Genomic DNA, 18,275 nt, shown 5'->3' with positions numbered 1-18,275 from the left:
CGGGAGTATTTCTTCCACCTTCAACGAAAGCACGCGGTTGGGGCGGGACGCGCAAAATAACATTGTGACTGTGTTCAAAAATTTCAATTTGTAAATCCTTTTTCGTATTCCTCAGGTCTTGTTCCGTACGGTGAAGGAAAGTAGTAGCAAAATATTCAGTACGAATATCAATATTTATGTTTTTATTATGTGTGCTAGTCCGAAAATTGAGTGAATCGGGTATCTGGTGGTAACAGCCCATCGCTAATTTCGCGGGTTTCCGGCAACAGAGCATCACTATCTTAATATCGCAATGAAGAGGAGAGAGCAGAAGGTGAGAGCTTCTGTTGGCTGAAATGCCGCATTTCAGTGACTGCAAGCAAAACATAAGAGGCGATAAGCGAGGCAAAGGAGGGAATAAGAATGATTTTATCATCTTTCGTTTTTTTTTCGAGTGCTGTCACTCATCACTCCAGTACTTCTTAACGAGTGATAGCAGTATATTTGTTTGTTGCGCACCAGTCCTCCGACTTTGAGCAGTGCAATAAAGCTCTCTATTCGTTTATATACACGTGGAACAACTTTTAAAGCTGCTTCCGTAGGAAACATTTCCTTGTTAAGTTTGAATTTTATCTCGCGGCAGTCTGAGCTTTTTTTCCATAAGTACTTTACATCTCCAGAAAAAAAAACTTTATCGCACGCAACTGGGTTCTGTGAAAAAGCTTACATAAAAGATTTGTGAACTTCCTTCTTAATCCTTCAACACCCTGAGGATGACTTTAGGAGGGTGTAAAGTGTAGTTACTCAACAACTGTAGCAATTAGCCTAAAGAAAAAAAAACAGCTCTGAACTCAAAGAAAAAGATACTTGTGTGTGCCAAATGTGGCTACATTCGATGAATAAACAACGATTAGTGTTGTCGTTTCGCCCTCTAATACAGCAAAGAATCACACAACGTGCGTTTTTAGATTAGAACACAACTCGCTACCTATTTTTCTTATAGTAATCCCAATATGCTCAATTTTCACCTCGTGATTAGCAATCGGCACGTTGCCTCTTCCTCTGCAGCCGCTGCAAGGACACAATCGATAGGGATTTTCGGTGCTTAGTCCAAGTTTGAGGGATGGATCCCAGCCACTGCAGCCGCATTTATAAAGGGGGGGGGGGGGTAATGCAAGCGTTAAAAAAACTTCCGGCAGTCGGAACTTAAACCGAAGCCCCTCCCAAGTGAAAAACATCACAGGATGAACCCCATAATTTCACATTCCTACTTATTTATTTATAGATACTTAGAGCAGGCTCATACAATAGAAGGCAAGAAGGCAAACAGTAGAAAGGATAAAGAGCAAAAAAGTATAATACATATTAATAACCATTTCGGAGATAAAAAGAACGAAAAGCAAGAACAAGCTGCACAAAGAGAGCAGCGCGAAAGAGAACAGTCCGAACAGTGCTTAAGTTTCCCGCAATGACGTCATACGGACGGATTGAATATTGACTGTATGGACTACGCGTATGGAAACATATGCACTCAGAATGAAGTCATGCACATCATAGAGAAACTATACGGAAGCGATATCGAAATCGTACAGCAGATATATGGAGAACATGAATTTGCAGATATTTTTTCATACCATCTGCACTCCATGTTTTCATAATCCCGTATGAATGCCTGGTATGAAAATTTTCAACAGGGAATCCACTATTAGTAGAACATGTGCACTCCTGAGACGTTATTTGAATTGAAGAAAGTTTATTTCCAGACATACAGGAAATGAGCCTCGGGCGAAAAGCTACAGGGGTAGCTTGAGAGATGCTTGAGGCCCGGTAAAGGCACAGCAGCAGGACATGTGCACATTCAAGGCAAACATACATATGTAGAATGAAATTATCTAGCACGGAAAACAGCAAAAACAAGAGAAATAGTTGAGCTTATGAAACAAACAAATTAGAATGAACAAAGTAATAACGGTCAAAAATCGTGAAGCTTGCAGGCCACGTGGCTGAACCTAAAGAAATAGTGAGTACTCATGACAAAGCTCACCTATGCAAAGAACAGGAAGACTGTGCGAATTGATGAAGCATAACTTAAAGTCCTTAATGGGGGCAGTAAACCATACGAAATATACCATACCAAACTGCCGGCATGAATGAGCAAGATGCTGAGCGATGTTCGAGCGGGAGTGGCGGCCAATTGTAAAGAGATATAGCTAGAAGAAAAACGCATCCTTCTCACTTTTTCTTCCAACTGGATGAGCGTCGGTGGTGTCCTTCAAGGTCGGCTCCTCCACCGTATGCACCTCGGGGGTGTTTCTCCCGCCTTAAAAACAAGCGCATCGTTTTTTTGCAACATGAGGCAAAGTGGCCATAAATTTTAATGCGAAAGCATTACTACGCTATGTCGGCACCGGAGGTGTCCGCAAAACGTGGAAGCAAGAGTGATGTGGTGAAGTATATAAAGTCAGTGATTAAACAATATCGAGTCAGCCATTAACATTAGTCATTAATCAACGACCCAAACTATCGATCACAATTACATACACTAATTACCGGCAGCAATTAGTGGCAGTAATAATGTCGGTACTTACCGGATGTAATTATAGGTTTTAATTAATGTACGTATTTAATAAAGCTAATTATAGGTCCATGTGACGTCATAGGGGTGTAACGTCACCCCATACGTCTGATGACGTCTCGCCTACAACCAAAGCAAAAAACGGAGCCCGGAATGTCGTCGTCGGAGAAGTAGGATGATATGCAGGTTTTCAAATAGCTCTAGAGCGTTCCATATGACGTCCTATGGACAAGAGCTATCAAAGTAGTCTAGGAGCCACGAACGTCGCGGCAAACAGTGATGCTTTCGCATTTCTCCAGTGCAGTCTCTGCAGTGCTCTCCAAGTTCTTTTTTCTTAGAGCCTGATGCGTGTCGTATTCTGGGACGCACAACATTTTGTGCTCCGTTTGGAACACTTGTTGTGCAAAGCGTAACAGTTCGTCCAAGTGCATTTGTTTCCTTTACACTGAGAGGAACTTGATAAGTTGCCTACTCTTTTGAGGAAAATGCACTGTTCAGAATATTTTTCCACAAATACACCGTCACCAAGTAAACCCGTTATGTCTGAAATTGAAAAGCAACGAGCAGTATTACAGAGTGTTGCGCTCGTTTATTCGGAAAAAATTAGCAACGTGTTTTTCTTGTAGTTTACAGCCTTAGCGGATATTCGCAGTTAGGGAAACAGAGTTCGGTTCTTCAGCACTAAAATTGTCTCCAACCTTAGGGACATAAACACTTGAGTGCAGTGGGGTCGTGCGGAGACCCAGGGGCGTGCCCCGACTTCCTCTCCAACAATAAAGTTTCTCTCTCTCTCCAAGTTTAGGCGGGGCACATGAAAAAGAATAAAGCATAAAAATTACAGGATTGCACTTCAGTCTGCGCATGAGCGGAAATGCGAAAGCCTTGCCCTTGCCTCTCTTTCGCCCCCTATTTTTATACGTTCTATTTTCAAATTTTATGATTTTTTAATATTGTTATTTGTTTTATTTTTAATAATGTATTTTATTTTATTTTTTATTTATTATGTTTATTTTATTTTTGTTTTCAGGTTTAATATTGGCGCGTGCTCATGGGAGCGCGCCGACGATGAAGACGAAGTGTGCGTGTGCCGGTGGACAAAGACGAAGTGTGTGTGTGGTTCGGACAGCCATCTTGTGAGTTCCCTGCTGTGCGCTGGACTTCTCTGAGACTGTGATCTGTGCCGGTCCTGTCTTCGTTACATTTTTGGTGGAGGAGCTGGGTACTTTCCAACATCTACGTGCCCCGAAGGCTCTCTATGAACACGGATTTGACTCCGATTCATCGCAGTACGAGCCGCCGAATCCAAGGTCAGTCACCAGAGTACGGTCCGTTATCCCCTAGGACCAGGGCTCCAGCTGCGACGCGCAGGACTGACGCGGAACCTATGGCTAGCAACGGAGACGCGGCAGCTATGGCTGACAACGGGAACTCAGCTGCTCATTTCCTGGTCCTCGAGTCGCGAACGCCGCCGACCTTCCATGGCGAAGTGTTTGATGACGCGGAGGACTGGCTTGACCAGTTCGAGCGCGTTGCCAGGTACAACGGCTGGGATGCGGAGCGGAAGCTGCACAATGTTTACTTCGCTCTTGACGACTCGGCGCGGACGTGGTACGAGAACCACGAGACAACGTTTCCTTCTTGGGAACGGTTCCGTAGCCAGTTGCTGGCGACCTACGTCAACACCGACCGTCGGGAACGAGCTGAGTCGGCGCTGCAGTCAAGGAACCAGCGACCCAATGAGACCGTCGCAATGTATTATGAGGACATGACACGACTGTTCAGAAGGGCGGATCCAAACATGGCCGAGGACAAGAAAGTGCGCCACCTGATGCGCGGGATAAAAGAAGAACTGTTTGCTGGGCTTGTGCGAAACCCACCTAACACCACTTCGGAGTTTCTATCGGAGGCCACTACCGTCGAAAAGACCCTGCAACAACGCGCCCGCTATTACAATCGCGCCGTGAACACCGTATCAACTGCCGACTTTGCGCCAGCCTCCAGCGACTCCGCTGACACCCTTCGGGAGCTGGTTCGATCTATCGTCAAAGAAGAGCTGCACAAAATGCGCCTCTCTGCCCAGTCGCAGCCGCAGTGTCCATCGTTAGCACAAATTATCCGAGAGGTGGTTCCTGAGCAGGTGGTTCCTGAACCTGTTGCCCCTGCTGCCCTTACACCGACGCCCCCGCGCCAGACGTACGCGTCGGTACTCCGACAGAACTGCGACCTCGCCCTTTGGAGCACCAGCCCATCTGCATCTGCTTTCCAGCCGCGGCCCCCGCTTGTCCCTGTGTTGCCCGAAGCCAGGCTGCGGAAGACGGACGTGTGGCGGGCACCTGACCAGCGGCCCCTTTGCTACCACTGCGGTGAGGCTGGCCATATCTTGCGGTGGTGCCCTTAACGTCGAGCTGGAATTCGCGGATTTCATCCGCGAGTCCCCTGTCCGCCCAATGGCGAACGGTCCCGCGAAATTGAGGAGCACCTGTCAACGCACCGGGATCACACTCACACTGATTTCCCTCGCCCTGACTACCGCCCACCAACCTCTACCCGCTATCGTTCGCCGAGTCCCCGTCCTTCGACAAGCCGTTTCAGCCGCTCACCGAGTCCTCGCCGGGGAAACTAGACCCAGCGGCCTGCGGAGGTAAGGCTGCTTACGAGCGAACAGCCGAACATCCTCCATCGCATTCCCGACCAGACGACGGCTATCAAACGAGGACACGTGACGATCACAAAGGATGTGCAGCTTCGAACTTACCGGTCGATATCGACCATTTAGCGGTTACGGCATTGGTTGATACGGGAGCGGACTATTCGGTTATGAGCAACGAGCTAGCAAAAGAAGTGAGGAAAGTTTTAACCGCGTGGACTGGGCCTCAGATTCGTACAGCTGGTGGGCACCTAATTACCCCAGTTGGCCGGTGTACGGGGAGAGTTACAATCGACGGATTTGTTTACGTTTGTGACTTTGTTGTCCTACCTCACTGTTCGCGCGATGTCATTCTCGGCCTGGACTTTTTACAAGCTAACGGCGCCGTTATCAATTTACAAGAGCCGCGCGTGACGTTTTCGCCGACGCAAGCAATTGAAATAGCCGACCCAGACGACACCAGGATATCCGCCCTGCGTATTGCTGCTGATGACGTGACGGTGCCTCCGCGGTGCAGCATGATGGTCCCCGTGCAAAGTGACTCGCCCGGTGATCGAGACGTTATGGCAGAGAGAAACGTCAGCCTTCTACTCGAGAAAGGAATCTGCGCTGCAAGAGGGCTTGTTCGCTTACGGGATCGCTCTGCGACATTCTTGATCACCAACTTCGGAACAATGTTCCAGCCTATTGCGAAAGGAACGGCCGTCGCATACGTTACCGACTTCGCTGAGCCCGCAGAAATATGTGCTCTGGAGCTACCGTCGCCGGACGGACGCGATGCAGCAACCGTTCTGTCTACCGTGGACATTAATCCCGGCTTGTCGGTGGGTCAGAAGCAGCGCTTGTTAGAGCTCCTTCACGATTTCGCAGAGTGCTTTGCCACGACATCAAAGGTAGGGCGCACCCCGGTAGCCAAACACCGCATCATCGTCAACGAGGAGACTAGCCCCATATCCCAACACCCGTACAGAGTTTCGCCGGTGGAACGGGAGGCTATACGATCCCAAGTGCAAGAAATGCTTGCAGACGATGTAGTCCAGCCGTCCACGAGCCCCTGGGCTTCGCCTGTGGTATTGGTGAAGAAAAAAGATAAAACCTTGCGATTCTGCGTCGATTATCGGAAGTTGAATCGTGTCACGAAACGTGACGTTTACCCCCTTCCACGTATCGACGACGCCTTGGATCGACTGCGTGACGCTAAATATTTTTCTTCACTCGACCTTAAGAATGGCTACTGGCAGATCGAAGTGGACGAAAGGGACAGAGAGAAGACACCTGACGGCCTTTATGAATTCAAAGTGCTACCCTTTCGACTCTGTTCTGCGCCAGCAACCTTCCAACGCATGATGGACACCGTTCTTTCTGGGCTGAAATGCAGACATGCCTAGTGTACCTTGATGATGATGTCATTTTTGCTCCTAGCTTCGAGGAACACCTCAACCGGCTGCGAATGGTGTTACAGGCGCTTCATTCGGCACAGTTGACGATAAAGCCCCAAAAGTGTCACTTCGGTTTCGAAGAGCTCAGTTTTCTTGGTCACGTGATAAGCGCTGACGGAGTCCGTCCTGACCCGGAGAAGACTGCCGCTGTGGCACAGTTCCCGCGCCCAACCGACAAAAAGTCCGTTCGTAGGTTTCTGGGCCTCTGTGCCTATTACAGACGTTTCGTTGAAAACTTTTCCACAATTGCCGAGCCCCTTACAATGCTTACTAGAGACAATGTATCTTTTTTGTGGCATGATGATCAGGAATCTGCCTTCAACGAGCTACGCAGCCGCCTACAAACTGTCCCAATACTCGCCCATTTTGATGAACGAGCTGCCACTGAAATTCATACTGACGCCAGCAATGTTGGTCTCGGCGCTATTCTCGTTCAGTGGCAGGATGGCAACGAGAAAGTCATAGCGTACGCCAGCCGCTCCCTCTCGAAAGCAGAGGCAAACTACTCTACCACAGTGAAGGAATGCCTTGCGGTAGTGTGGGCGATTAGCAAGTTCCGACCATATCTCTATGGTCACCGGTTTCGAGCTGTCAGTGACCATCATTCGTTATGCTGGCTGGCCAATCTCAAAGACCCTTCGGGACGGCTTGCGAGATGGAGCCTTCGCCTCCAGGAATACGACATCACGGTAGTGTACAAGTCCGGCCGTAAGCACAATGACGCCGATTGCTTGTCACGTGCACTTGCCGACGTTGCTCCGGCCGAAACGGAGGACGACTTCCCGTTTTTTGCTCTCGTCACGTCGTCCGATATGGCCCGGCGTCAACGGCCTGACTCAGAGTTGCGCCCGCTCATCGAGCATCTGGAGGGCCTTAACGTCGCTGTTCCGCGGCTTTTCGTTCGAGGTCTGGGTTCCTACAGTCTCCGAGATGGCGTCCTTTACAAGAGGAATTTCGCCAATAACACGGAAACCTTTCTTCTGGTTGTGCCATCCGAACTCCGTCCAGAAATCTTGCACGCCTGCCACGACGAGCCATCGGCTGGCCATTTGGGTGTTACGCGGACGTATGCCCGCATTCGTGCGAAGTATTACTGGCCAAAGTTGCTCTCATCAGTCCAGCAATATGTGAGGACCTGCCGTGACTGCCAGCGACGAAAGACACCACCAGTTAAACCCGCAGGGCTTCTCCAGCCCATCCCACCGCCTACAACACCTTTCCAACAAGTGGGCATGGACTTGCTGGGCTCATTCCCATTGTCTTCCTCTGGGAACAAATGGATTGTTGTGGTGACGGACTACTTAACGCGGTACGCCGAGACACAGGCGCTCCCCCACGCTAGTGCTGCAGAAGTGGCTCAGTTTTTTATGACATCAATCGTCTTGCGTCACGGTGCGCCATCAGTCGTCATCACGGACCGTGGAACCGCCTTTACGGCGGCATTAATGCAATCTCTCTTCGAACTCACCCACACCAGTCACCGGAAGACAACAGCCTATCATCCCCAAACAAACGGCTTGACTGAACGCCTCAACCGGACGCTTGCAGATATGCTTGCTATGTATGTCGACGTTGAGCATCGTACGTGGGACGAAGTTCTTCCTTATGCAACCTTCGCCTACAATACGGCAGAACAGGAGACTACCCGTCTTACACCTTTCCAGCTGGTCTACGGACGGTGTGTCACTACCATGCTGGATGCTATGCTACCCGCTACTCACAACGACGGAGACATCGGCCCCTACGCTGACGTTGACACATTCGTCCAGCGGGCTGAAGAAGCCCGCCAACTCGCAAGGTGCCGGATTCGACATCAACAACTCGACGCTGGTCGCTACAACCTCCGACACCGATGCGTTCGGTACGAGCCCGGCGACTCTGTATGGGTATGGACACCTGTGCGCCGTCGCGGACTCTCCGAAAAGCTCCTCCGACGCTACTTCGGTCCGTACGAGGTGGTTCGTCGTATAAGTGATGTCACATACGAAGTTTTTCCGCGGGACACGACCTCCTCACCACGTCGGCGCCATCCGACCGAGACTGTCCACGTGGTGCGCATGAAGCCCTACCATGACAGGCTGCAACCCGCCGCTTTACCAGCTTAACAGCTCTCTGTACTCTCTGCCGTCCGCCGTCTATACCGAACATTACCTTTGCTGTGTGTGTTCGTTTCCGGCGTCGGGCCGCCGCCTTGATGGAGGGGGTAATGGCGCGTGCTCACGGGAGCGCGCCGACGATGAAGACGAAGTGTGCGTGTGCCGGTGGACAAAGACGAAGTGTGTGTGTGGTTCGGACAGCCATCTTGTGAGTTCCCTGCTGTGCGCTGGACTTCGCTGAGACTGTGATCTGTGCCGGTCCTGTCTTCGTTACAATATTATGGGTTTCATTTTTCATTTTATTTTTTTTGATTTTTATTTTTTATATTCTCGTATTTGCTTTTTATTTAATTACATACATCTTGCTGAATGAACTTTTACATTTCATTTTAACTACCATACAACTTATGATTGACAGTTCGTGCGGACAACTTCGTCTACAACTTCAGTCCACGCCACTAACGAGCCAGGAAAGGCTTGCGCATTAAAATCTCCGAGCCTGTGCGGTGGTTTTTCCTTTCGGTAGTAGATGCTCCAAAAAATAATAAAAAAGTCATGCATCTGCCTGCGCCATTTACATGGACAGGCTTAATTTAATTATCAAAATTAACAGAACGAGTGAGACCGTGCTAAGATTACTCTGGCACACCCGAAGCAAAAACTAGAAGAAAAAGGAAAGTTACCATAGTCGGATACAACTCCAGACCGAAGCGGCACATGCTCCTTTAGCCAATGCCATCAACCAAATTGCATTATGACGCGATTACTCCGATTAATCTGCGGTTAATACCTTCCTCTGCCACTGCCTGCGATTTCAGGCTAGCAAAAGAAAGGGTATTGACCACGACATCACAAGAATCGCTATACGTTATTGATTGGGGATCTCCTTCGAAGAGCATTTCCCGATTCGTTGAAAGGCATTTAGCAGCCTTGAGTTTCAGCACAATTCAGCAATGTTGAACCTCTTAAGCTCACTTTTCTTTCCCGGCGAATGAGCATCAGTGGCATCCTTCACAGCATCCTTCTCCACCGCAGACGCTTCAGGTGTTTTCCGCCCGCCTGGAAGACAGGTTCGTTACCGACACCAACATTGCGTTAAAGGGGGTGGGTGATTTACTTCTTAGGCACTGGTAGTGTTCCACATGAACTGAGAACATGAGGAAGCGTTGGATTACGCTAGGCAATTTATTTCAGTTATACTACTGCACCCTCTATTATGTTAAGGTTTTAAGATCAAACAAGCATTATTTTTAACATTCGGTAACTTACGTCGTTAACATGATTTACCAAAAAACCCAGGCATTACCGTCATATAGAAAAATTCGCATTTTCTCAGAAACGCTAAGAATCACGAAGGACAGATATGTCCACCCAACGAGAGGTAGCTTTGTCTATTTCGGAAGTTTCGCGCTTGTTTCGCAGATATTCTTACATATAACGACGACAGTTGCGTTTCATGGAGAGCTGCGCAAGGTCGTACAAGGTCGACCACTCAAGGTCGTACAAGGTCTTCCACCACCAAGCAGTGTGGCTGTGTGCTCACTTGCATCCTTATAGCGAGAGAAGTGAGCACGTGCTCGCACTTTGCGGATCGCCAGGGCATCCGACGCTGTCGCCCATTCCAGCAAAGATTGTACGACACAGTACGTCTTGTGTGTTGAGGACTCGTTGTTTTTTTCTTCCAGCTTCAACGCTCACTGCATTATTTCTACAGCTCGCTTCCTCATACAGCATTCTTTTGAAACGAAGACAATTTCTCAAGAGCCCCGATAACGTGACATTGTCGGTTCATTCCCAAACGGGTGCTTAGTATGGAACAAGCGATGGCTTAGTGATAAGGTACACAGAGGACACGTCCTTAGTTTACGCATCATATCTGAGCAGACCACACTAGGTAATCGAGGTGGAATCAATAATAACGACAAAATAAAAACCTTTGATGGCTGCGGTGAACATATTTCAGTATTTACTCGCGTAGAGAACACGATCGAGTAATGAACACTCACCTTACGGTCTTTGTCAAAAATGAAATATTTTCTTCCTCGCTCGATGTATGATTTTCGTTTTTTTTCCGTCACAGTGTGCTGCTGGTAGGGAATGCGGGAAGGTCCCCTTTTTAACGTCTGCCCAATTTCGAGACAACTTCCCCCAACCAAACGAGCAGCGATTGAGAATGTTTCGTAGGAGCCCGTGAACCAATAGAAACACGTCTGGTTCTATCTGGGATTTCTGTTAGGGGTGAGAATCGTATCTTCTCTTGTGGTTGTGTTTCGGGCTGAAAGAAGTGTTACCCTGGAGTGAACTTTAGTTGATTAATCTTCGTATAACATTATGTGCCACTACGCACTCCTACGTGGCTGTTTAAGATGATGTTTAAATCACGGGCTTGCACTCGAACGCTACACCACGGTTGAGGGGACAAAACCTAACGCCGCGTGGACAAGTCATTCAGGAACATTGTTGTCTATACTCTCGAACAGGGAAGCCAAGTTGAAGAGCACGTTTCACCTTATGCGGCGAGTCGTAGCGGATGAATTACTGATTGCCCTAGTCTGCTTTTTCCTCGTGTTTATAGTTTTTTCTCAATACTTTTTACGAGTAACGAAAGCACCTCCAAAATTTTAAGTGATTTTGTGGTGAAGAACAAAGATTCATTACTCTACTAAATGCAGTATTACCCTGAAAGTTGCACCCGTGCCCAGTCGCTTTGGAATTTGTAATGGCAATGAGCAGTTTCGCGCCACGTCTGGGTTGAGGAGAAGAAATGTTCCTAGCAAAGCAAAACGAACCCCAACCAACATTTATCATTAATCTAATTGTGTGCATTCATGCAGCCAAAGCTGCGGGCCTGATTTCCAAAGATAATAATGGGATCGTCTCACCTTCCGGAGCTACCGGCTTTGTCTCTTGGACCGGCTCTGGCCCCTTCTTCGAGCCCCACAATCTTGACAAAAAGCCTTTCTTTGCGACTGGTGTAGCTGTGCTGCATATAAATCCTCATTTTAGTAGAAATGACTATTTTAACGCGAAGGCATTCGGCACTTATATCAAACACCAGCGGCACTATCCAGTTTTAAAAATTTCTTCATTTTTTTCTGTGTTCAGTGTCTTGAAACGAAAGCGACATAATGCTGTAGCTAAATAAAGCAAGACTTGGAGCGAGGATCATGTGCTTTGGCAGTACAAAGCTAGATTTTTGAAGCCAGTTTATGATTTTGGGTCTTGGCATATTCTAAGGTAAATTATGTGGGCGTTAATTTTTCTCGCCGTCGCGGTGCGCTCGCAAGGAAATGTGAATGCGACCTGGGAAAGAGTTTTCACAAATTTTGGTGAGATGAACGCCGGCTTGGTTTCCATGTTCCTTGTTACTGTTATCATAAAAAACGCTTGTAAGACAAATAAAGATGACGTCCGCCTTTACAACAATTTCTTTACAGTGTCTATAGAATGTCGATAGGCTTCAGTCTGTAAAGACTTAGACTATCTATAGACAAATTCTAGACAGCAGTCTATGGGCAATACAAATCCTATAGAAAGTCTGTAGAAATTCTATGAATTTATTGTCTTACACTTCTAGAAATCTTTTGTCTAGAGAAGGTCTATAGATTATGAAAAGAAAAAATATCTATACGAAGGTAATAGAGTCTATAAAAAGTCTAAAGACTGTCTATGGACCATTTTTGTTAGGGCGGACTCCAACTGTTCACGATGATGAATGAAAGAAAAAGAGAAGTGCACTGATTATCGATATATGCTGGCCTGTCCACAGTCCTAAAAATGTTGGGACCCTGATCTGCGTAAGTTGTTTTCTTCCTCAGCGCGTCATGAGGTTCGTGGTTTTTCCGTGCGTTGGTACAAAAAAGGCTGAAGTGTTAAGGCGTGCCAGTTCTTAATGGCGGGTGTAGTTCATACTACATCATAGTGGAATTGTTTTGCTGGTGTATTCAACGAAACCGCATTGAAGTGCTATAAAATGAACGTTTGTGATGCGAGGGTCGGGGGCAGGGGAGGGGGGATGTTAGAAGAAGCGTCTGCTCAAACGCTATCATGACTTTTAAAGATGCCCTGTTCCCATATTTAGCACTGCCGGGTGTTCATTGCTGTTATCGTACAACACTTTCCAGGAGCACGTTTTAGTTCGCCACAAAGAGCATTTAGGAGCAGCAGCTTCACGAGCTTGAAGCTGGTGATATTGCCGTGCATAGATATAGACACGTTTAAAATGCATCAATTTCTATCTATAATAGGGAGTTTTGTTTTTCACCCATGACGTTTAGTGCGCAAAACTTGACAAGTCCAGCTTTCTAGGGGACAAATTTTGAAAATTGAAATATAGTAAGGCACCGGTATGAAAATATTGAAGGTAATGATCCATTATTTTGATATACAGCAAAATATTTCTTTTAATATGTTTCCATTGATTCCATCGAACAGTTAGACTGACTTAGAAAATCTATGGGGAACGCTTTTGACGATAGCAAAAAAACATCAGTAGGAAAAATACGACTGCCATCGCGTGATCTGTGGATATATTTTTTGTCGTAGCCAAAACTTTCATTATATGAAAAAAAAATGCGTTTATAAACGGCTTGCCGCTCAAAAATACTTTTGTCCAGAATTCCTGGGAATGAGTAGTTGCTTCGTATGGAGAAACACATGTTTTATGCGTTGAGATTTCCTGGAATAAAGTAGTGTCGAGTCAGTTATTTTGCGGTACAAACTTTTTCGTTCTTCCACTTTTTCTCACGATTTTCACTAAGTGCCAAAACACAAAATTCTCGGTTCTAGTTTGTGAAACCGTGATTTTATAGGGCAGGTTTGGTTGCTTCCCTTAGAAAAACTTTTTAGGCAGTCTATGGACTGTTCATTGATTTCTGTCAATAAAGTCTATAAACTCTCTATGTACGCTCCCTAGAGAACAATCTAAAGGCAATGCATTTCCTACAGACAGTCTATAGACAATCTATAGATTTATGGCCATACACTTCTAGCAAACTTTTGTATACACACCGCCCATAGACTATAAGTAGACAAAAAGAAATATCTATAGGAAGGCAATAGAGCATATAAGAAGTCTATAGAGTGTTTATAGACCATTTTTATAAGGGTGGCGGTTACACTTCAAAGGCTTGTATACTGAAACTGCATAATTGAAGGTCAGAATGTAATCGGAAAGAATCAATCAGGACTCGTCTTAAAATTGTGCCCTTAAGCATTTTTGTGGACAGTAAGCGAAATGTGTACGACCTAAGCAATTTATATGTGCGCGGCCGTTTTAGGCGGCGGCAAATTGCAGAAACATGACCACCATGCAGCCTGATTTGTTAGTTTTCTTCTTTTAATTCGGTATTTATCATCCGCCCGTAGGCGTACCGCCGTAAATAAAGAACACACGTTTCAGACATTACGCGATGGAGATGATGTAGTAAAATTTCCTGTGCTGATGCCAGAAATTCTTGCTGAATGACCACTTCGATTCAGAAATTGCTGCATGCGAATAACCTTTCGTGCAAAAAAACTTTACAAAAGTTTTGATCACGCAGTTTTAGCAACGCATTTTGTTTTGTCGCTGGTAAAGCTGAGATCCTTCGATTAGAAATTCTTAATAAAAATTGTCTATAGACAGTCTATTGACTTCTTATAGATTATTGTCTTCGTATAGATATTTATTTTTGTCTATTCATTTTCTACAGACTGTCTATAGACAAAACTCTACGAAAAGTGTATGGCCATAAATCTATAGGTTGTCTACAGACTGTACATAGAATTTGTAGAGAGAAGTCTATGGACAGTATATCAATGTGTAAAGAAATTTTTGTAAGAGATCGGCACATCGACGATGTAGATGACCCAAGAATGTTTGAAATGTACGGGTCTCATTACTTTAGAGCCACGAGACGTAAGAAGATAAGTAAAAATTAATCAGATCAGTGCAATAAACGGGCGCTACCGACACTCTCTGAGAAAAGTATTGATGTTGGCGGGGCCGTCTATATGCTTCTCTCTTGAGTTGCTGCAGATAGTGAGCAAGGTACAAATTGCACTCAAGACTTGGGGCACTCACTCTGGCTTGGCATCTGCAGGCACATCGGGAGGTTTCTGTCCACCTGAAATAAATGCGAGAACATTTAGCTCCACTGCTTGGACGAAGAAAGCAGAGTTTTGTTGTGTAAAAGCCAAACGGTTCACCTCAGTACTGAGTACCTAATGCGGGGATGCCGCCCCATGTGATCGCACTTGATGACATGGAAAAGATGTCACGCACATGTCGGCCTGACGCTATTCGCGACTAAATTCTGAAACGTGCGTGTGCTGTGCGCTGCCATATCACGCTAGAATATCCCAGCTGTTTGAAAGTTATATAGAGTGCTCCGCTAGAGCACCCTGTTTCTTGTGCCTACTTTTCTCACTCTAACATCTGATCTCTGTCAGCGTGGATTCATGCTCCCACCGAGATTGCTACATTTACTGCCCTATTAATTTACCCATGACACATAATATAGATATATTGGCATCCGCTGTGTATATGTTTAATGTCCACTCCTTTCGTATTACTGTGTTATTGGTAACCCTCCAGGCCTACTTCTTCTGCGCACTACGCACATCAGTGGCCATCGAGACAGAAAGCTCAAATTTTCACCATATTGAACAATAAAAAGATTGCTTTACTGCTCATTGGTTGGTTGACGGAGAGATAGACTGATTTATTGATTGATTGACTGATTCATTGATAGAATTATGCGTTATTGCGGCACACAAATAGCGAGTTTGAGTTGCCTCCTTCTAGAAGTGGCCTGCTCTAATGCCGCCTTCACACAACCACTGAAGTATTGAAGGGTCGCTAAAGGGAAATACCATACTAGGCAAGGCTGATACATTCTTCCCCGGGAACACTACCGAATTTTTTTTCCTATGCAGAAAGGTGGCTGCGTTGCTAAGTTTTTTGTCCAAAATATTTCGTACTTCCTTATCTTCTTGCTCCTTGCCGCCTGATTGGCTCACAGGGAAGGCTATTCCTGTTTATAAAAATGATGATCGATTCTGTGGCCCCGCCGCGGTGGCTTAGTGGTTAGGGCGCTCGACTACTGATCCGGAGTTCCCGGGTTCGAACCCGACCGCGGCAGCTGCGTTTTTATGGAGGAAAAACGCTAAGGCGCCCGTGTGCTGTGCGATGTCAGTGCACGTTAAAGATCCCCAGGTGGTCGAAATTATTCCGGAGCCCTCCACTACGGCACCTCTTCTTCCTTCCTTCTTTCGCTCCTTCCTTTATTCCTTCCCTTACGGCGCGGTTCAGGTGTCCAACGATATATGAGACAGATACTGCGCCATTTCCTTCCCCCCAAAACCAATTATTATGATCGACTCTGTGTAAACAACTACCGCCCGATATCTTTAACGACATCCTGTTGTAAGCTTATAAAACATATTATTGCAAATCATAGACTTGCAATATTAAACAGTAATGGTGCCTTAAACTCTGCTCAGCATGGCTTTAGGAAGGGATTCTCTACCACTACCCAACTAACTGATAATACCCATTCGTAATTTCAGTGCACCTTTAGACAAGTCAGGCGAAATTGATGTTTTATTTCTAGGTTTCGCCAAAGCCTTTGACAAGGTGTCACATAACAAGCTTCTTTTAAAACTGAAACTCATTGGTGTACCACCTCCGCTCATTGCTTGGATTGCAGCTTATCTACAACACAGAACGCAGTTTGTGGAGATTGGCGGTAGTTGTTCTTCTCCACTCCCTGTAACCACTGGGGTCCCTCAGGGAAGTGTGCTTGGTCCCCTACTTTTTTAATTTATGTAAATGATTTAGTTACTAGCATTATTCCAGCTGTTAAGATTGCTCTGTTTGCCGATGATTGCATGATATATACTCCGGTATCTTCCGTTTCTGACCAGGAACATTTAGATAATGCTCTGCTTAGTGTCTTTTCCTGGAGTGAAAAATGGGACATGGAAATAAATACTCAGAAGACTGTGCTCTTGCGGATAACAAGGAAGAAAAATCCGTTTTCCTTCAACTATTGCATTAATGGCGTTTCAGTTAAAGAAGTGCCGAGATATAAGTATATTGGTATTGTAATAAACTCGCAACTAAAATTGAATGACCATATAGACCAGATTAAATCCTCAGCTTTACGTAACCTTGGTTTTCTTCGCCATAAACTTAGGGGCGCACGTAGGAGCTGCAGGCTATTAGCCTACAATACGCCTATAAGGCCACATCTCGAATATGCGCTATCGTTTGGGAGCCCCATGCAAAAAAATACACAAGAGAATTAGAAAAAATTCAGAGACGTGCGGTACGTTTTACATTTAATAGGTACATTAGAACTGATTCCCCATCTTCGTTAATGGCAGCAAACGATAATAAACCACTCCACGTCAGACGCAAGACAGCCCGCCTATCCTTCCTTCACCAACTAATTCATGGAAAACTAGGCATTTCTCTAATACCCTATGTGCTGTTTTAGAAATGCATAGAACTCGTCGTCATCATGATCACACTTTAGCACCATACTTCGCTCATAATAATGCTTTCAAATTTTCTTTTTTTCCGCGAACGATTGACGAATGGAACACCCTGCCGTTGCAAGTGATATCGGCTGTTGATTTTGACAAGGCACTCTGTGAGCTATTTTAGATATATGTACTACATTAGGCAATTTTATTGTTCTGTGTTTTACGATGTAGGTGCTCTTGTATTCAGTGAATGTATTTTTCTTCCCTCCCTGTCTGGACTGAAATGGGGGTCTGCAATATTGTGGAAATAAAAAATAAAAAAAAATCCGCAAATAGAAGTCGCGAAACCGTTCCCGATACAACGCTCCCGCGAAAAATGAACTCCAGCGACGTCATTTACATGACTCCTTTGCAACCTAACCAATCAGAGGCGCCACTTTCAAAGACCGGAAACGCAACAGGAAAACGAGAACCCCATAGACAACAGATAAGCGGTCCCGGTGGCAATGTGAAAGTGCCGGTCGACTGCCTCCCTCGACTATTTGGAAGGGGGCTCTCCGCTGCATAGCGTGCGTACGTCTGCGTACCGTTGCAAGCTCCGTGGGTGCGAAACTATGCCAAGTTACTGAGGGCAGCCGCAGGCTGCATAACAAACAATTAATTTAAGTCATACGTGTATACATCGGCGACGATAACGCGAGCGTATGGCCTTTGGTTCATTGTGTGCTATCGTAAAGTGTAACGTAAACTTCCAGGGATCCTCAAAAGCATATACAAGCAACTGTAGCTATCTAACGCTTCCATACAGCACCACATCTGAGCGAAATAATTGTGCGTGCATTTTTTTTATTGGTTTCTTTTTGGGGAAAGGAAATGGCGCAGTATCTGTCTCATATATCGTTGGACACCTGAACCGCGCCGTAAGGGAAGGGATAAGAGAGGGAGTGAAAGAAGAAAGGAAGAATTAGGTGCCGTAGTGCATTTATCGTCAAACAGCGCACTGTGTTCTTGACTAACTACAATGAAAGCCTCGTCTCAGCCAACCCTTGTGAGCGGAAATTAGCCAG

Source organism: Amblyomma americanum, chromosome 8, assembly GCF_052857255.1.
Source record: "Amblyomma americanum isolate KBUSLIRL-KWMA chromosome 8, ASM5285725v1, whole genome shotgun sequence".
NCBI lineage: Eukaryota > Metazoa > Arthropoda > Arachnida > Ixodida > Ixodidae > Amblyomma > Amblyomma americanum.
The sequence above is the reverse complement of the archived record's forward strand: the minus strand, read 5'-3'. Positions refer to the sequence as shown.